Genomic DNA, 20000 nt, shown 5'->3' with positions numbered 1-20000 from the left:
CTCCTTCAATGCGTGACCTTTGACCCCTGCGCTCTCAGATGCCGATGGAGTCGTCGGAGTTTCCGTCTCATGTCGCATGTTGTCGGATAAAAGCTCAGGACTGACCTCGACACGCTTTTTAGACGTTCTGAAGACTATAGTGGCTTTTCCATCAGACATCTGAGCAAAACTTCACTGATATTTACTAAATATCAGAAAAACACAAGTGTGTAATGTTGGTTTGTCTGTTCAATCCCAAATGTGCTGATTAGTTTCTTTCTTCTGGTGGATGTCAGGAGAAGTCTTCTCATAAACAGGAACATAAATATAAGTTATATTCACACAATTTGAAGGTCAATGGAAACACAAATACTGTTTTATATTAACTTCACTTTTTCTTTATCACGTCTTTATTAAATGATCTTAAGTCAAATGTAAAGTCGGATGTTCAGGAAAATAATTAAAATGCATCCTTTCACTCAGAACCTCCTTTAACCAGAATATCAGCAGTAAAAATACATCTCCCATGGTGCATTTCAGCATCTTTTCTGTAGAAGTTGACTGAGATACAGCCTGTAAGGATCATGGGTATTGTGGTTTCTACAGTCAGTACAAGATACTTTAGATTTTTTTGAATTTTTGTGAAGTCAAATGTGAACATTTAAGGCTCCAAAATGAAAATGTTCTTACAAAATGAAGTACAAATATGTTCTGTTTTGGTTAATTCTGTCGAGTTTTATTTAAAAAGGAAATATTTATTCAATATTTTTCATTTTCCTTCTCTTCACAACTACATCAATATTTTTATTATAAAAAAATGTATTCCAACAGTGAAACTACATCTCCCATGGTGCATTTTAGCTTCTTATTTGTAGACTTTAACGGAGATGCAGTCTCTAAGGATCATGGGTAATGTAGTTTTGATAGTTAGTATGAGATCCTCCAGATTTTTTGCAGATGAAGTCGTAGTGAACATTTAAGGCTCCAAAATGAAGGACCAATATGTTGTGTTTTGTTTTATTCTGTTGAGTTTTATGCAAAGAAGCAAATTTTTATTCCATTTTTGTCACGTTCCTTCTTTTTAAAATTCCATCAATATTTTTATTTAAAAAAATTCCTTCCAGTCGTGAAAATACATCTCCCATGGTGCATTTCAGTACCGAACCTGCCATCTCGGAGTATCTGTCGTGTAGAAGTGGTTTTCTCGCACCGTTCACGGCGTCCGATACACTGTGAACGGCGCCGTTTGATGCTCGCCGTTCTCCGGTTCATCGGGTCAGCTGTTTTGTTTCTGCTCCACATGTTTTTTTCAACCGACTCTGGGAAGAATCTGTGTTTTTTTTCTTCCCTCCCACATACAGTAAACAGCAGTCAGTGTGTGCAGAAGACCTCCAAAGTTCATCTGGATTTGAAGAAATGTTTCCAACCTCAGAAAAGCCTCACCTGCCAGCGCTCGCATCGCCTTTTATTCCCTCCTCCCCCTTTTATGGAAACACTTCTGCACTCCGACACATGCACTAATCCTAAAATATGTGTCTCCTTAGGAGTTTTAAATGATTCCACCGCAGGAATTTACTACTTGAATTCCTGGTGAATCAGTAGTTTGATAATATCCTCTCCTCGTTTGAATGTAATGTGTTTTCTAATGGACTCCAGCGAAGCCACAGGAGACGAACAACCACGTTTAAAGCATTTAAAACAGATTTTATTGAAGAAAAACCAGGAGGGAACGAAGGAAGGTGAATAAAGAGACAGGTACGGCTTCCGGAAGGTTAAATAATCAGTCGCTCCAACACAACAACAAACGCATATTCATGCGATTTCTGTGGATTCTGGGTCAAACGTCCACCTTTAACCTAAACCATCTACTGATCTAAACTGTTTAATACCTGCTGAGCCACTAATCCAATCAATACATGTCAATAATTGGTGTAAAATACAGTTTTACCTCCATTATTCATGGGATAAAATGTACAAAAACTTGTAAAATGACAATAAAATGAGCAAAACACTAAGAATAAGGAAAACATGAATCAAAAAACCTTGAAATACGACATAAAAAAGAACAAATCCTTCTAAAATGACGAGAAAATAAGCAAAATACATGAAAAATGAGGAGGTTTCATCATTTCATCCCATCCAGAACCCTGTATTTATTCAGTTAACCCTCAAAAACCAGAACCATCTACTGATCTAAACTGGTTAATACCTGCTGATCCACTAATCCTATCAGTCCATGTCAATAATTGGTGTAAAATACAGTTCTTCATCTTTTCATGGCCATCAGATATGACTATATTTGGACGTTACAAGGCTCCGTAGTTACCGTGGAAACACTGTCATCTTCTACAACATTCATTCACCAGTAAAACCCATGGAGTTGGATCAGTGACAGTGGATAAAATGAACAAAAAATAATAATAATTTTAAAAAAAGCTAGAAAATAATAGATAATGTGGAAAAATAAGCAAAAAATTTACTAAAATTAAGTTTAAAAAAAAGTATAAAATATGAATGAAATGAAGAAAAACAGCCAAAGTAATGAAAACAATTATAATAAAGCAACTAAATAATATGTAACATTAACAAAATAAACCACAAACTGAAGAAAATTGAAGAAAAAAAAAAAAAGGCAAAAAATGAATAATGAAAAATTAATTTTATTCCACTTCAGTGGATGATTTAACAGGATTGTCCCATTTCTTAGGGGAAGGTTTCAACCCCTACCCACTGCAACTCCATTTCAAGGGGGAGGGACCAAGGGGGAGGAGTCAAGGGGGAGGGGCCAAGGGGTGAATTGGGCCTAAGGTTCTGTTCAGATGCAGGTAAATGTGGAAGAAATCTGATGTTTTCCGCCACATGTGACCTGGATCTGATCTGTTAAAGACAGTCTGAACAGCACTGATCTAACCCAGACCACTTTCATATGTGGTCCTAAATCTGACCTGGACCACTTTCATATGTGGTCCTAAATCTGACCCGGACCACTTTCATATGTGGTCCAGACCACTTTCATATGTGGTCCTAAATCTGACCCGGACCACTTTCATATGTGGTCCGACCACTTTCATATGTGGTCCTAAATTCGACCGGACCACTTTCAGGTAATGTGCTGTGGTCCTAAATCTGACCTCCGGACCCACTTTCATATGTGGTCCTAAAACTTTCATATGTGGTCCGGACCACTTTCATATCGTGGATCTAAAGCCGACCCGGACCACTTTCATATGTGGTCCTAAATCTGACCCGGACCACTTTCATATGTGGTCCTAAATCTGACCCGGACCACTTTCATATGTGGTCCGGACCTCTTTCATATGTGGTCCTAAATCTGACCCGGACCACTTTCATATGTGGTCCTAAATCTGACCCGGACCACTTTCATATGTGGTCCGGACCTCTTTCATATGTGGTCCTAAATCTGACCCCGGACCACTTTCATATGTGGTCCTAAATCTGACCCAGACCACTTTCATATGTGGTCCTAAATCTGACCCGGACCACTTTCATATGTGGTCCTAAATCTGAAACAGATCTGATATTTTCCAGTGTGACCTCAGGGTCACATTCAGTTCAGACTCAAAACTGATAGAAGTCGCATTTAATGTGAAATATGAACCGACACACAAAAAAAAACAGATTTCACCCAAAAATCCGAAAAATGCGTTTAGACCTGCTGTGTGAACGGAGCCTAAATGAACATAATCAAATGTCGGACTAGAAAGTAAGAGAGACAAAATAAAAATGATACTGATCTAAAATAAATGAATGAATAAATACACATCAGTTGAATTTCTTGACAGATGTGTTTTGAAGAACTGGTCTAAATGAAAGCGTTGGAGCGCTGCCCTGTTCTGTGAACTCTGTGGTTTAATGCACAGCTTTTACCTGCTGTTAAATATTTCCTCTTTGCTTTCAGTACTTTTAGAAACGAACCCAAACGAGGCTGAAACGTGACATTAATTAAACGCGGGTGACGTTTGAAATCAACCCTTTGTGTTTCACCGCCGCCGTCTGTACCTTCTCCTCCGCTGCGTTCGCTGCGTGACCTTTGACCCCTGCGCTCTCAGATGCTGATGGAGGAGTCGGAGTTTCCGTCTCGTGTCGCGTGTCGTCGGATAAAAGCTCGGGACTGACCTCGACACGCTTTTAGACGTTCTGAAGACACCATTCTTCACTTTTTCTTCATCACTTCTTTGTTAAATGAAAATAAATGTAAAGTAGGATGTTCAGGAAAATAATTCAAATCCATCCTTCGACTCAGAACCTCATTTAACCACAATATCAGCAGTAAAAATACATCTCCCATGGTGCATTTCACCATGTTTTCTGTCGAGCTTCATTGCAATACAGCCTTTAAGGATCACTGGTATTGTAGTTGGTGCATTCAGTGCGAGATTTTTTTCTCTTTCTAGAATTTTGTAGAGATGAAGTCAAAAAATGTAACATTTAAATGAAGATGTTCTTACAAAATATTGTTAAAAAAAAAAAAAAAAGTTTCATTTTGTAGCATTTTGTTTCATTGTGTTGAGTTTCAGATGTTTATTCCATTTTTTTCATGTTCCTTTTCTTTAAAACTCCATCAGTATTTTTATTACTTAATTTTTTTTTTTACTCCAGCAGTAAAAATACATCTCCCATGGTGCATTTCAGCACCTTTTCTGTAGAAGTTGACTGAGATACAGCCTCTAAGGATCATGGGTAATGTTGTTCCTACAGTTGATACAAGATTTTTTAGAATTTTTGAATTTTTGTGATGAGATGAAGTCAAACCTGAACATATAAACAGTTTTATTTTAACTTCACCTCTTCTAATCGAACTTCTGCTTTCTCTCTTCTATATTAAACTCGTTAGTTTCAGGCAGATATTAATTATTTGTCTATTTCCTCTGGGTCTGATACGTCTGAACTCATGATAATAAACGTTTCTGTTCATCTGGATGTAAAACTGGTCACCTGGTCTGTCTTCTGGACGTCCTCCGTTAGCGTCCGATGCTAAATCCTGCAACAGTCGGAACATTTAGCGTCTCCATCATATAGTTTTACTTACAATCGCTTTTTTATTAAATTATAACAAGTCAAATGTAAAGCAGTAAATTAATTTAAATCCATCCTTGGACTGTTCAGCAGAACATCAGCAGTAAAAATACATCTCCCATGGTGCATTTCTGCATCTTTTCAATTGAGCTTGACTGTGATACAGCCTCTAAGGATCATGGGTGTTGTAGTTTGTGCATTCAATGCAAGATTTCAAGATTTCAAGTCAAAAAATTTAACATTTAAATCAAGATGTTCTTACAAAATACAGTAAAATATGTTTCATTTTGTAGCATTTTGTTTCAGTGTGTTGAGTTTTATATAATATTTATTCCATTTTTTTCATGTTCCTTCTCTTTAAAACTCCATCGGTATTTTTATTATTTAAAAAAAAAAATTATTCCAGTATTCCAGCAGTAAAAATACATCTCCCATGGTGCATTTCAGCATCTTTTCTATAGGAGTTGACTGAGATACCGCCTCTAAGGATCATGGGAAATGTAGTTTCTACAGTCGATGCAAGATTCTTTAGAATTTTTGAATTTTTGTGATGAGATGAAGTCAAACCTGAACATATAAACGGTTTTATATTAACTCCACTTCTTCACTTTTTCTTTTTCACTTCTTTATTAAATGATATTAAGTCAAATGTAAAGTAGGATGTTTAGGAAAATAATTAAAATCCATCCTTTGACTCAGAACCTCATTTAACAGGAATATCAGCAGTAAAAATACATCTCCCATGGTGCATTTCTGCATCTTTTCAATTGAGCTTGACTATGATACAGCCTCTAAGGATCATGGGTAATGTAGTTTGTGCATTCAGTGCGAGATTTCAAGATTTCAAGTCAAAAAATGTAACATTTAAACGGAGATGTTCTTACAAAATACAGTAAAAATATGTTTCATTTTGTTTCCTTATGTTGAGTTTTATATAGTATTTTTCCATTTTTTTCATGTTCCTTCTCTTTAAAACTCCATCAGTATTTTTATTATTTCAATTTTTTTATTCCAGCAGTAAAAATACATCTCCCATGGTGCATTTCTGCATTTTTTCTGTAGAAGTTGACAGAGATACAGCTTCTAAGGATCATGGGTAATGTAGTTTCTACAGTCAGTTGAAGGTTCTTTAGAATATTTGTACAAATGAGAACATTTAAGGTGATTATGAGATTTTACAAGATGTGAAAATGTATCACAGTTTGTTGAAGGTTAAACAGCGATGTGTTTTCATATCAGGTCTTTAAACTTGAAACACTGGAAAAAAAAAAAAAACAACTCGAAGGAAATATTTTTAATTTTCTTCAGACAAATTAACTGAATCTTGAAGTTTTGTAACTTCGGTTTATCGGATCCTTCGTGATTTCTGTTTATACGACGAGGCCGCGACTGCCGACACGTGACCAAGCCTCATGGGAGTTGTAGTTTTTGATGCTCAGTCTGTTATTGTCTGGAAAACCACAAAGCTTTGGACACTTTGTCCCGGCGTCCGAAACACAAACACGCCAAAAACAACCGAAACGTCCGATCGACGCCGGCGGGTGGGGGGGTGTTGGTGGGTGGGTCAGGAGGTGGGGGGGTGGAGGTGTTGGTGGGTGGGTCAGGAGGTGTGTGTGTGTGTGTGTGTGTGGACGATGGTGTGTTTTTGGGTGGAGTTTTCCTCTTCTTCGCAGAACAACACAAACGCGTGAATCGCCACATGGTCGCGACTCACCGCAGCCCCCAACCTGCCGCCATCTTGTTTGGAGTGTCTTTGACCGTGGTCACTGTGTGTGTGTGTGTGTGTGTGTGTGTGTGTGTGTGTGTCGTCTGGCTGCAGCCAATGTCAACAGCCGAGTGCATAACTTCCCATGAGCCTTTTCCCCTAGAAGGTAACTGAAGGCTGCTGAGCTGTGTGTGTGTGTGTGTGTGTGTGTGTTTTTATTTTAACACCCATTCATCAGAGTGTCTTCACGCTGAGTGTGTATGTGTGTGTATGTGTGTGTGTTGTCGTTGTGTACTCACGGGGGTGTTTCTTCACGCTGCGTGTGTGTTTGTTTTAATTCGCAGCAGCAGCCGCCACTGAGCACGCTCAGTGTGTGTTTGTGTGGAAGGAGGCGCATACCAGCACAGGTGTGTGTCTGTTGTGTGTGTGTGTGTGTGTGTGTGTGTGTGTGTGTGTGCAGTGGAGCAGAGTGGTGGCTCTAATGCGATTACGTCCCTTGTCTCCGTGCAGAACTGATAAGGTATTAGAGGGCGGGCCGTGATGAGATTTAAATTAATTCAGCCTCCATTCAAATTCACCATGAGATGAGCTGCTCCATTATTTGGCCTTGCAGCCCCACTCCCCCCCACCTCCTCCTCCCCACACCTCCTCCCTCTCTCCCTCCCTCCCTCCTCCCTCCTCCCCTTCCTTTTACTCCTTCCTATGTCACATCCTTCCTCCATTTTTCCAGACTTTTCCTTCTGTCCTTCCTCCTTGTTTCCTTTTCTTTTTTCTTTTCCTCCTCTATCTTTTCTTTTCATCCATCGCTCCCCCTTCCATCCCTCTCTCCTCCTCCTCCCTCTTCCTCCTCCCTCCATCCTCCCCTTCCCTTTACTCCTTCCTATGTCACATCCTTCCTCCATTTTTCCAGGCGTTTCCTTCCTCCTCTTTTCCTCTTCTTTTTTATTTTCCTCCTGTCTTTTCATTTCTTCCATCCATTCTTTCTCTCTCTTCCCTCCACTTTTCTCTTCGTCCATGTCTTCATTTTCCTCTGTCATTCCCATTCCTTCCCTTCCTCATCTTCTTTCCTTCTGTCCTTCTTTCATCTTGTTCATTTCTTTCTTTTTATCTCAGTCTTTTCCTTCATCATCCTTTTTTTCTTCCTTTTTCTTTCCCCCTTTCCTTCCCCTTCCTGTATCGTTTTTTGCATCTTTCCTTTTCAATCTTTTCATCTATTCTCATATTTCCTTTCCTTCTTTCCTCCTCTCCCTCTTTTTCCTTCGTCTTTTCCTTCATCCTTTTTTCTTTTCATCCATCATCCTCAATCCCCTTCCTTCTTTTTTCATCCAAGTCTTTTCTTCCATCATCCTTTTTCTTTCCTCTTTTCCTCCACTTCATCCCCTCTTCTTTCTCTTTTTTAACTCTTTCTTCTTTTCATTCTTCAGTCTATCCTCTATCCCTTCTCTCTCCTCCTCTCCGTCCTTTCCTTCTTTCCTCCTTCCTGTCTTTCATTTGTTTCCATCCTTTATTCTTCTGTTTTCTTTTCCTTCTTTCCTTCCATCCCATGTCTTTTTTCTATTAACTCCTTCCTTCTCCTTTTCATTATCTTTCACTTCTTTCATCCTTCCATCTTCATCTTCTTTTCTTCATTTCTGCTCATTCTTCTCTTTTTGCTCAGATCTTTTCTCCTTTTCAATCCTTTCCACGATACTTTTCTTGACTTCCTTCCTTCATTTTTTTCCTTCTTTTTTGTCTCTTATCCCGCTTTCTCTCCTTCTTCCTTCCAGTCTTTCCTCCTTTATCTCTTTCATCTTTCCTTTTCATCCTGTTTCCTTAAACTTTCCTCCGCTTTCTCATTTAATTCCTTTCATTTACTCCCCCCATCCTAATTCCTCTCCTTTTTTATCTCATCCATCACTAAACACACCTCTCCTTCACCGTTTCCTTCCTTCCTTCCTTCCTTCTTTCCTTCCTTCCTCTTCTTAATAATCTCCTTTTCTTTATTCTTTGACTTACTCTTCTTTTTATCTTCCCTTCTTTCCTTGCTTCTTTACACCTTCCTCTCTCATTTCTCCTCCACCCTCCATCCTTCCTTCCCTACCTCCTACCTCCTTTCCTTCATCCCATCCTCTATTTCCTTTCCTTCCCTTTTTTAGTCTCATCCATCCTTAAACACACCTCTCCTTCACTGTTTCCTTCCATCCTTCCTTCCTCTTCTTTAGTCTTTGACTTACTCTTCTTTTTATTTTCCCTTCTTTCCTTGCTTCCTTACACCTTCCTGTCTTATTTCTCCTCCACCCTCCATCCTTCCTCCCCTACCTCCTACCTCCTTTCCTTCATCCCATCCTCTTTTTCCTTCCCTTTTTTTTAATCTCATCCCTCCTTTAAACACACCTCTCCTTCTGTGTTTCCTTCCTTCCTTCCTTCCTTGTCTTAATAATCTCCTTTTCTTTCTTCTCCTTTTCCTCTTTTCTTAATCTTCCCTTCCTTCCCTGCCTCCTCCTCTCCTCCTCTGCTCCCTCCTTCCTCTGGTGTAGCTCTTCTTTAACAGAACATTTAACCAAATGGAGGGAAGCTTAGCCTATTAGAATGAGCGGCTTAGCGTTTGTCGGTGGGAGCGTCCCCGTGTGCTTCCCGTTGCTCGTGCATGCATATTAATGTGTGTTTTTCAGTGTGTGCATGTGATTAAAACCAGCCACCGTGCAGGGCCGTCCTCCGCTGTGCGCAGCCCGCCGTTTTCGGCCAAAATTAAACACGGCGCTCTGTAAATAAAGTCAGTCGGAGTCGCTGGGTAACAGCCGGCGGAGACTCCGCTGTTAGAAGACTCGCAGCGGGTTCGCGTCTTCTGTCTTCAACTCAAAATCAAGCGGTTTTCTCGGGATTTCGACGGTCGTTTGCGTTTGTTTTTGGGCTCGTGGAGGTCAGAGGTTGCCAGGCGCGCTGCTGGGGAACGGGAGGGGGTTTAGTGTCTTGCTCAAGGGCAGCCAGCAGGGAAGGCAAGGACACTGTCTGCAGCTGCAAACGACCTTTGACCCTCCAACGTTGCACATGATTGCGTCAGGCGCCGTTCATGATGAGTTCCCCCAAAAAAACTGCAGCTTAACACTCAGACAGAAAGAGATTGGCTCCGACAATTAGCAAATGACTCCATTTGCATATTCATAATCACTTTATTTTGATTAAAAAAGCCCAAACAGCCGGAGCACCAACCAGGAAAAAAAAAAAAAAAAAAACGTCAGAAACCTCCGGCGCTGGAACGGCGGGATCCAGGCGACACGACCTGAACGCTCATCAGCTCAAACACCTGGAAATCAAAGGGTTCCAGGGCAGCGTCGTCATGGTGCTGGAGAACAGCGGGTACTTCAGGAACAAACGGAACCTCCAGAGAACATTAACCTCATTAACCAGAACCCCATCGACCCGCCGCCGCCGCTCACAACAAATAAAACCAATGTTTGTCAGAATCTGAAGGGGAGGAGTTAACCCCTCGTACACATTCACCTGTTTTTAGAACATGGGTCTCAAACATGAGGCCCGGGGTCCAAATACGTCCCACCAAAGGTTCCAGTCCGACCCCTGGGATGAATTTACAAAGTGCAGAAATTCCACAGTCCAGGTTGTGGAACTCATGTTAGTGTGGGTTCCACATCCAGACCAATCTGATCTACAGTCCAATAAGAACAGCAGAAGAACCCACACAGAAGAAGGACTGCAGATTTACTACTGGGTTTGATGGAAAAAATGTTATTACATTATGTTGATAAATAATGACAACTTCACATTTTTGTCTTTGTTTTAGTGCAAAAAATCACATTAAATTCTGAAAATCTTTCCATTTCCAAACTCTCCTGTACCAATAAAATGTGACTAACCTGAACAAATGTGCCCAACCTGAAATGTCTGTATTAAATTCAGTCCAGTTTGAACTCTTTTCTTCCTGTTCCTCAGTGTTTAGTGTCTTTGGAGATCTGATCCAGAATGCACATGGACTAATGAGAAGTGGAGGAAGAAGACTGAGAACATTACACTGATTTTACTGAAGAAACATCAGTTTTTTCAGGTCATTCACTTCTTTTTTTGTTTGGATAGTTTATAAAAGTAAGTATTTTCATAGTTTAATGTGTTTTTTGCACTAAAACACAGACATAAATGTACAGTTGTCATTATTTATCGGTTCTTCTGTTCTTATTTGACTGGTTGGGTCCACTGCAGATCAAATCAGGCTGAATGTGGAACCTGAAAGAACAGGAGTTTCAGAACCCTGCTTTTAGAACCAGACACTCAGCATTCGAACATGGACCAGTTTTTTTTTAGTAAAATGAACAATAGTTATTGTGAAGGCAGTTCAGTGTCTTCAAACATGTTCTCTGATGAAACTACGGCTCAGATTTACAGTTGTTTTTGTCTGCCTGTTTTAGTTTTAGTTTTTGTGTCAAACTCTCATTTCAGTCTTTCTCAGTTTTAGTCACGTTATCGAACGGGGTTATCCGTGTGGTAAAGCCCAGCTCTGACCACATGTTTTTGTCCAAACCCGAACCGTGCCTGACACAGTTGTGTCCGAACTCAGCCTACCCGTCTGGTTCTGTCTGGCTCGGTTCTGGTTGCAGTACTCTACCATGCGGACCCGGACTGGGACCAGGTCTATGTGGACCCTGGACGTTTGGAGCAGGAGAGGGAAGGAGAACCATCCAGACTTCAGGTGTGAAGCAGAGGAGGAGAAGCACAGTCTGTTAACCTGTGCACCTCCCAGTTTCAGACACACGTTCAGGAATTAATGAAACTAAAGATTAGAACGACAGTTCGTCTGGTCTCGCTAACGAAAATGAAGAGACATTTTATCAGTTTTTGTTTCGTAAACTACATTTAGTCTGGTTCCCTCCACCAGGAGGAACTGTGATCACTTTGCTTTGTGTGGTTGTTTGTTTGTTTGTTTGTTTTTTAGCAAGATAACTCGAAAAGTTCTGGATGGACTTTCATGAAATTTTCAGGAAATGTTGATACTGACACAAGGAAGAAATGATTACATTTTGGTGGTGATTGGGGGGGGCAGATCTGTCTTGGCGGAGGTCTGTGCTCTCCAAGTGCTTTTCTTGTTTTCTTTTTTCAACAGTATTGCATTACACGTTTAATTCTAGTTATCGTCACATGACCACCATTTTCACTACGTCTCGTCTCATTTTCATCACACTATAAAGGTTCGTTGGTGAAGATATTTAGTCCTAATTTTTGTTGACGAAACTAACACCACTTGGATTCAATTCAGATTCAGAACTCAGACTCTCCTCCTCCTCCTCCTCCTCCTCCTCCTCCCCCCCCCCCCCCCCCCCGCTTCCATCTCACCGGTGATTATTTATTCTCCTTTCATTTTCTTTATTTAACTTTGATTTCCCTCGGTTCCTCCTTTAGGAGTGAACGGGGAATGAGCAGGAGTTCAACACCCCCCCCCCCATCCAAGCCCATCTTCTGCTCAAGGGCCCTTCAGGGGGGCGCTGAATACCTGCTGCGACCTTTAACCCCCCCGCTGCAGGATTAGGGTTAGCAGAAAGAGAACGGCATCGTGGGTAGAAGTCAACGGAGGCAGGAAACCACCTGAATGAGACTGTGGTTTAAAAGGCGTCAAAAGAGAAGAAAAACAAACGCACCCTTCCACCGATCAATGCAATCAGCGCCTCGGCAATATCCGATTGATTCACACGCAGATAAATAATAATCTGAATATTTGGGCAGGGGCTAATCAGAATATCGCCATGGAAACAGGGCCGAGGCAGCAGCATCCAGAGGGGTGTGGAGTCAATGGGGTTTAGAAAGATGGAAATGTTTACGATCAAACGCAGAGTCCGATAAAAAAAACAGCACAGACGGGAAAAAAATACAAATAAAGACGGGAATGAGAACAAATAATGGACCATAACAGGACAAAAAAGCCCTTCATTCTGCAGATTCTGCTCCAGTCGGATGAAAAAAGAGTATTAGAGCTGAACAATTAAAGAAAATATCAGTTAAAGGAGAAATGGATAAAAAATAAATTTATAAAAAAGTAAATACATGTATTTTTAGATTTTTGATGATACTTTAAGGTGAAAAAATAGAAGTTTGGACATGAATAAAAATATGCATTGACTTTAAAAAGTGAATTCAGACTGAAATACAGTATAATGAATATATGATAGAAGGGAATTATGGAATTTTTACTTGATGTCACCAAATGAAACTATATAAAACTGCGGTTTTATTCAACACATATGTATGTGAATCAACCCTGTGTTTTTTTATTTATTTATTTCTTTATTTCTTGGTTTAGAATTCCAGAGGCTGAAGGAATTTCCAATCACTGGAAAATAAAGCCCTTCATTCTGCAGATTCTGCTCCAGTCTGAATTAAAAAATAGTATTAGAACTGAACAATTAAAGAACATATCAGTTAAAGACACAGATTTAAAACAGAAATGGGTAAAAAATAAAAGTAGATCCAGGTATTTTTAGATTTTTGATGCTACTTTAAGGTGAAAAATGGAAGTTTGGACATGAATAATAATATGCATCAACTTTAAAAAGTGAATTCAGAATTAAATATTGTCCACGATGATTAATAGAATAGAATAAAAAAGAATAGAATAGAATAGAATAGAACAGAATAGAATAGAAAAATGAAAATAAAAATTTAATGCAGATTGAAATACAGTAAAATGAATATATGATAGAAGGGAATTATGGAATTTTTTACTAGATGTCACCAAATTAAACTATATAAAACTGCAGTTTTAGGCAACACACACACACACACACACACACACACGTACGTGAATCAACCCTGTGTTGTTGTTTTTTTTGTTTTATTTATTTTTTTTTTTTTAATTTCTTGGTTTAGAATTCCAGAGGCTGAAGGAATTTCCAATCACTGGACAATAAAGCCCTTCATTCTGCAGATTCTGCTCCAGTCTGAAGAAAAAAATAGTATTACAACTGAACAATTAAAGAACGTATCAGGTAAAGACACAGATTTAAAACAGAAAAAGATAAAAATAAAAGTATGTACAGGTATTTTTAGGTTTTTGATGCTACTTTAAGGTGAAAAAATAGAAGTTTGGGCATGAATAAAAATATGCATCGACTTTAAAAAGTGAATTCAGAATTAAATATTGTCCACGATGATCAATAGAATAGAATAAAAAAGAATAGAATAGAATAGAAAAAGAGAAATAAAATGAAATATTGAATTCAGATTGAACTATAGTATAATTAATGTATGATAGAAGTGAATTATGGGATTTTTACTCATTTTCACTAAATGTAATTATATAAAACTGCAGATTTAGTACACACACACACACACACACACACACACACACACACATATATGAACCCAGTGTTTTCTTTATTATTTATATTCATATACTTCCACAGGCTGTAGTCTTCATGGTTCGTATAAAAGGCTGTCGTGTCCTCTGAGGTGGTTCCCAGAATCCCTCAGTGGTCTAAAGTGTCCATCAGATGGATGACATGGACGTCCACCGTCCTTCAACGTCAGCCTTGGATTGTCAGATTTTCGGGTCCAGGTGTGAATGAGCTGAATGGGTTTAGTGGATGAACGGAACAGACGGGTCCAGGAAGCATCCGGGTGTCGGACCGCGGCACCAGGTTTAAACCAGTAAATGAAAACGACCAGTCCAACCCAGTCACTTCTGAACCAGTGGACTCCAGTCTGAATCCAGTTCAGATGAGCTGGTTTTATTCTGAGGTGGATTACAGAACTGTTGGTTCTGGTTTGTTCAGAACCATGATGCCTTCAGGTGCCGTCGGGAAAATGACAGTTTCCACATGGGAGTTTGAACTGACCTGTGTGTTGCGTTCAGGTGCTACTGTCGTCGTAGTTCAATGAAGGTGGCGTTCACACACTGTTGGTCAGTTGGATGTTTAACCTCAGATGAACGCTGGTGGAACTCAGAATGAGTCCATGGAAGTTCTGACGACTGGATCATAAATTTAAAGATAAAAACTGGAACGTTTTGACTAAAACATCTGGAAATGAGAGTCTGGAAAAAAATATGGAATTTGGAAAATTCACGTTTTAGAAAAACTGTGAGAGAAAAGAGTTTAAGAACAAAATGACCAGAGTTTGGATTCACTGTCCTGATATATATATATATATATATATATATATATATATATATATATATATATATATATATATGTATACGACAGAGACTGGAATACAACTGAGTCTGTGTCTACTACTACTGCTACTGCTTTTTTTCCTTCTCTTTTTTCTTCTTTTTCTTCTTTTTCTCCTCCTTCTTTTTCTTCTTTCTTTCATAGCTCTTTTCTACCTCTCTCTAACATTGACCCCATTGTTTTCATGGGTTTTTTTTCCATTATTTTCTTCATTGTCATTCTTTTTCATATTTTTTTCCTTTATTTTCTTCTCTAAAACCCACTCTGGCGTCTCCATCCTCTTTTCCTTTATTTTCATCATTGTCTTTATGTTTTTTTCCTTTATTTTCTTCTCTAAAACCCACTCTGGCGTCTCCATCCTCTTTTCCTTTATTTTCATCATTGTCTTTATGTTTTTTTCCTTTATTTTCTTCTCTAAAACCCACTCTGGCGTCTCCATCCTCTTTTCCTTTATTTTCATCATTGTCTTTATGTTTTTTTCCTTTATTTTCTTCTCTAAAACCCGCTCTGGCGTCTTCCTCCTCTTTTTTAACCGTCGGTCCAGATCTGCCGTCGGGTTACGGCGTCTGTCGCCCAAAACAAACCAAATCCATCTGAACAAGTGACATTCAGCAGCGGCCGCTTCCAAATTACATCAATTACCGACACAAACCTGTTGTGAACACAAATATTCAACACAAAGGCGTCAGAATAATGTTTTCCATCAGACGTAAACGGAGCAGCCGTTTATTTCAGACAGACGACAGGAACGTCCCAACACAAACTGTGGAGGTGTGATGTCCAAGTGGAGGACATTAAACGCATCACAAACAGAGCGATGCTGGTTCTGTGACCTGTGACCCCGTTCACAGACATGACCCCCCCCACACCCCCCCGGCAGCATTTAGTGGAATTAGACAAAAACTCTGAGGAAAAACTGAGCCTCCAACACCTGGATTCATGTTTTCAGACATTTATTTATTTATTTATTGTTATTTATTTATTTATTTATTTATTTTTTACATTTTTTTTTTGTATAACTTTATCTTCATCCATAAACAAAAATACCAAATACTCAATAACTGTCATATTTTTAACCCTTTAAATGACATGTTTGGATTTATATTTTGACATGAAGGTCGCAAGGTGAAATTAATAATAATAATAATAAAAAAGAGGAAATGACTAAAATAAGTAGCAATTTAAAAAAAATATTTAGATAATGAACAAAATGAAGAGAATAATCAAGAAAATGAATAAGATAATGAAAAAAAGAATAAAATTATGAAAATTCGGGGGGAAATAGTCATCAAAATGAGACAACAATTAAGAAAGAAAAGTACTAAAGAAAATAAACAAAATAATGAATGTAATAATGAACAAAACGAACAAAACTGTACATTAATCTGAAAATATGAGGAAAACATGGCATGTTTGTTTTTTATTCAACATTCTACATATAAATTGTATTAGTTATTTTATTTTTTTTCATATGTCAGTGATTAACACCAACATTGGTTCATTTTTGGTTCTAGGTCAAATATTAAATGTTAATTTTATTATTTTTTATTTATTTAGTATTACTTTAGCTTGAGTCATGAACAACAATACCAAATACTCAATAACTGTCATGTTTTTAACCCTTTAAATGACATGTTTGTAACGGAAACAAACCAGATTTATTTTTTGACATGAAGGTCGTGAGGTGAAATTAATAAAAAAATATAATTTACAAAAACAGGAAATGATTAAAATAAGTAACAATTTAAAAAATAATGGAGATAGTTTGACAGACCTGATGTAGATGTTTATTAAAGCTCAGATTAAAGGTGAGGGGTTTTATGTCGAAAACAGAGAAAACTGTAGAAAAAGTGACTCATTCCCTGAACAGAAGCCCAGAGTCCATCCGCTGTCACTGATCCAACTCCATGGGTTTGACTAGTTTTTCTAAAGTTTTGTTTACTTTGTGGCTTATTTTGTTGTTGCTTTTTAATTTTGTTCCTTTTTTTGTTAATTTTGTTCATTTTATTGATTACTTTGACTGTTTTCATTCATTTTGTTTTCTATTTATATTTTTTCTTCAATTTTGTTCCGTTTTTGACTTACTTTGCTTATGTTACTTATTATTTTGTTGATTCTTTATTCATTTTTGCTCATGTTATGGATAACTTTGGCTGTTTTTGTATTCATTTTGTTGCTTATTTTATTCATTTTACTTCATTTTTGCTCATATTGTTTACATTATTTATTATTTTGTACATGTTTGAGAGGGTTAGGGGTAGATGACGGTGTTTCCACGGTAACTACGGATCCTCTGAACGTCCAAATATGGTCATATCTGACGACCACAAAAAGAGGACAAACTGCGTCCTCTCGTCACCATCGACAATGAATTCTGAATGAATATGGAGTATTTTTGCAGATTTAAATGTTTTTGCACAAACCATGTAAAATAACGGCCTTTTATAACCTGAAGTTAAAGTGTGTCAGACGCTCACACAAGGTTCACTGATGGGTTTGAATGTCGCAGACGGTCTGATCCGAGTTTCTTGCGTAGTTGTGTTTTTGTGCGGCGCTTCCCCTCCGCAGGACGCCTCCGCTGCTGTCTGCTGAATTTGGGTTGGCAGGCGCTGAAGGCCCCGCCAGGCGCCGTTACCGCCCATGTGACAGTAAAACCAACGCTAATGGAATTCTGTTCGGCGAGGTGGCCCATCGCTCCTATTCAGAGCAGGAGGAGCAGGAGGAGGAGGAGGAGGAGGATCCAACAACCCCCCAGCAGAGCTTTTATTCACACAAGGACCGTGGCTGGACGCTTATTTACATTTACATTTACATTTGGGGGGTTGGGGGGGTCTCATCCGGATCCGAACGGCCCGGATTCCACAGCGAGACTGGAAAGACAGGAAGCCGAGCAGCGGGGGGGAGGATTTAGTTTAACAGCAGCGAGGCGTTTAAAGACCGTCCGTCAGTTCAAAACATCATCATCATCGTCTGCAGAGTCGACGTATGTGAAGTTTAAGGCTCAGACACATGAGGTCTGGAACGTCTGAAAGTGTAAAACAGCCTAAACTGTTCTGTGTTTTCCTTCGACTGTCACACAAACCCAAACCCATCCTGTTTGTTTGTTGTAAAATATTAATTATGAGCCTTTTTCTGTCGTCGCTGCCAAACACTAGCACTTTATTTTTATTCTTTAACAAATAACAGACAGTAGACGCTTTTCCGTTGGACATCTGCGCAAAAATTTACCCATGTTTACTAAATATCGGAAAAACAAAAGTGCGAAATATGGGTTTTTCCATTCAGTCACGAATGTGATGATTTGTTTATTTATTATTGCGAGATGACATCAGAAGTCATCCCATAAGTGTGTTGACAAACATAAATATGATGTTTATGTCCAGATATATTCATTATTCTTCTGTATTCCTCCTCTGTCTCCTCCTAAATTCTAAACTCATGTGCCTTCCTGCTGTGTCCACACACACACACACACACACACACCACACACACACACACACACACACACACACACACACACCACACACACACACACACACACACACACACACACACACCACACACACACACACACACACACACACACACACACACACACACACACACACACACACACACACACCACACACACACACACACACACACACACACACACACACACACACGTTTGGGAAAAACTCTTCTTCTCTTGTTTTAACATCTGTCAACATCGGGTTTTGTTTTGGTTTTTTTGGTCATGTGACTCTAGTTGGACTAAAGGTCTTTTCATCGCAGGTTTGTGTCATATACCAACTGCACTTCGCCCAAAAAAACCACTTCTTCCAAGCAGAAAAACTTTTAATTTAAATACAGGAGTTTTGGTGAAAGTGTTGTTTTTCCATTATGGTCATTTTTAAGCGCCAGTTTTATTCGCACAATTTGAGGGTCAGGTAATCTGCAGCATCGATGCATTTAGGGCTCAGTCATACGTCACATTCAGTCTGTTAGTTTTATCTGGAACGTCTGAAAGTGTAAAACAGCCTAAACTGATCAGTGTTTTCCTTCGACTGCCACACAAACCCAAACCCATCCTGTTTGTTTGTTGTAAAATATTAATTATGAGCCTTTTTCTGTCGTCGCTGCCAAACACTAGCACTTTATTTTTATTCTTTAACAAATAACAGACAGTAGACGCTGCTGGAAAATGAAGCTGTTTATTATTAATATTGTTGTAGTTGTTGTTAATTGGTATTAAACATATGAAGAGGGAAAGAAACGCGTAAAGAAAAATATTTATGGACAGACTTAAGGTCAGAAACAGTATAGAAACAGAAGACACAGACCATTATTAACATTATAATAAACCCCGCCCACATCCACTACAGCATTATAATAAACCCCGCCCACATCCACTAATAGTGTCATAATAAACCCCACCCACATCCACTAACAGCATTATAATAAACCCCACCCACATCCACTAACAGCATTATAATAAACCCCACCCACATCCACTAACAGCATTATAATAAACCCCACCCACATCCACAAACAGTGTCATAGTAAACCCCACCCACATCCACTAACAGTGTCATAATAAACCCCGCCCACATCCACTTATAGTGTCATAATAAACCCCGCCCACATCCACTTATAGTGTCATAATAAACCCCACCCACATCCACTAACAGCATTATAATAAACCCCACCCACATCCACTAACAGTGTCATAATAAACCCCGCCCACATCCACTAACAGTGTCATAATAAACCCCGCCCACATCCACTTATAGTGTCATAATAAACCCCACCCTCATCCACTAACAGCATTATAATAAACCCCACCCACATCCACTAACAGTGTCATAATAAACCCCGCCCACATCCACTAACAGTGTAATAATAAACCCCACCCACATCCACTAACAGTGTCATAATAAACCCCGCCCACATCCACTAACAGTGTCATAATAAACCCCGCCCACATCCACTTATAGTGTCATAATAAACCCCACCCACATCCACTAACAGTGTCATAATACATCCACTAACAGTGTCATAATAAACCCCACCCACATCCACTAACAGTGTCATAATAAACCCCACCCACATCCACTAACAGCATTATAATAAACCCCGCCCACATCCAC

General features: G+C 39.1%; 1 protein-coding gene and 1 long non-coding RNA gene across 2 annotated transcripts in view; one reads left to right on the top strand and one right to left on the bottom strand.

The window, feature by feature from the left end:
- Positions 1 to 313, bottom strand: part of LOC115428587 (uncharacterized) — a 9295-nt gene extending 8982 nt beyond the window's left edge. The window contains exon 1 of the long non-coding RNA XR_003936652.1: positions 202 to 313. This is a non-coding gene — a long non-coding RNA (uncharacterized LOC115428587). The remainder of the gene's footprint in view (positions 1 to 201) is intronic.
- Positions 1 to 20000, top strand: part of LOC115428584 (zinc fingers and homeoboxes protein 2-like) — a 170058-nt gene that overhangs the window by 114227 nt on the left and 35831 nt on the right.

This window comes from Sphaeramia orbicularis, chromosome 11, assembly GCF_902148855.1.
Source record: "Sphaeramia orbicularis chromosome 11, fSphaOr1.1, whole genome shotgun sequence".
In the NCBI taxonomy this organism is placed as follows: Eukaryota; Metazoa; Chordata; class Actinopteri; order Kurtiformes; family Apogonidae; genus Sphaeramia; species Sphaeramia orbicularis.
Note: the sequence above shows the minus strand (reverse complement) of the source record. Positions and strands in the feature narration are given on the sequence as shown.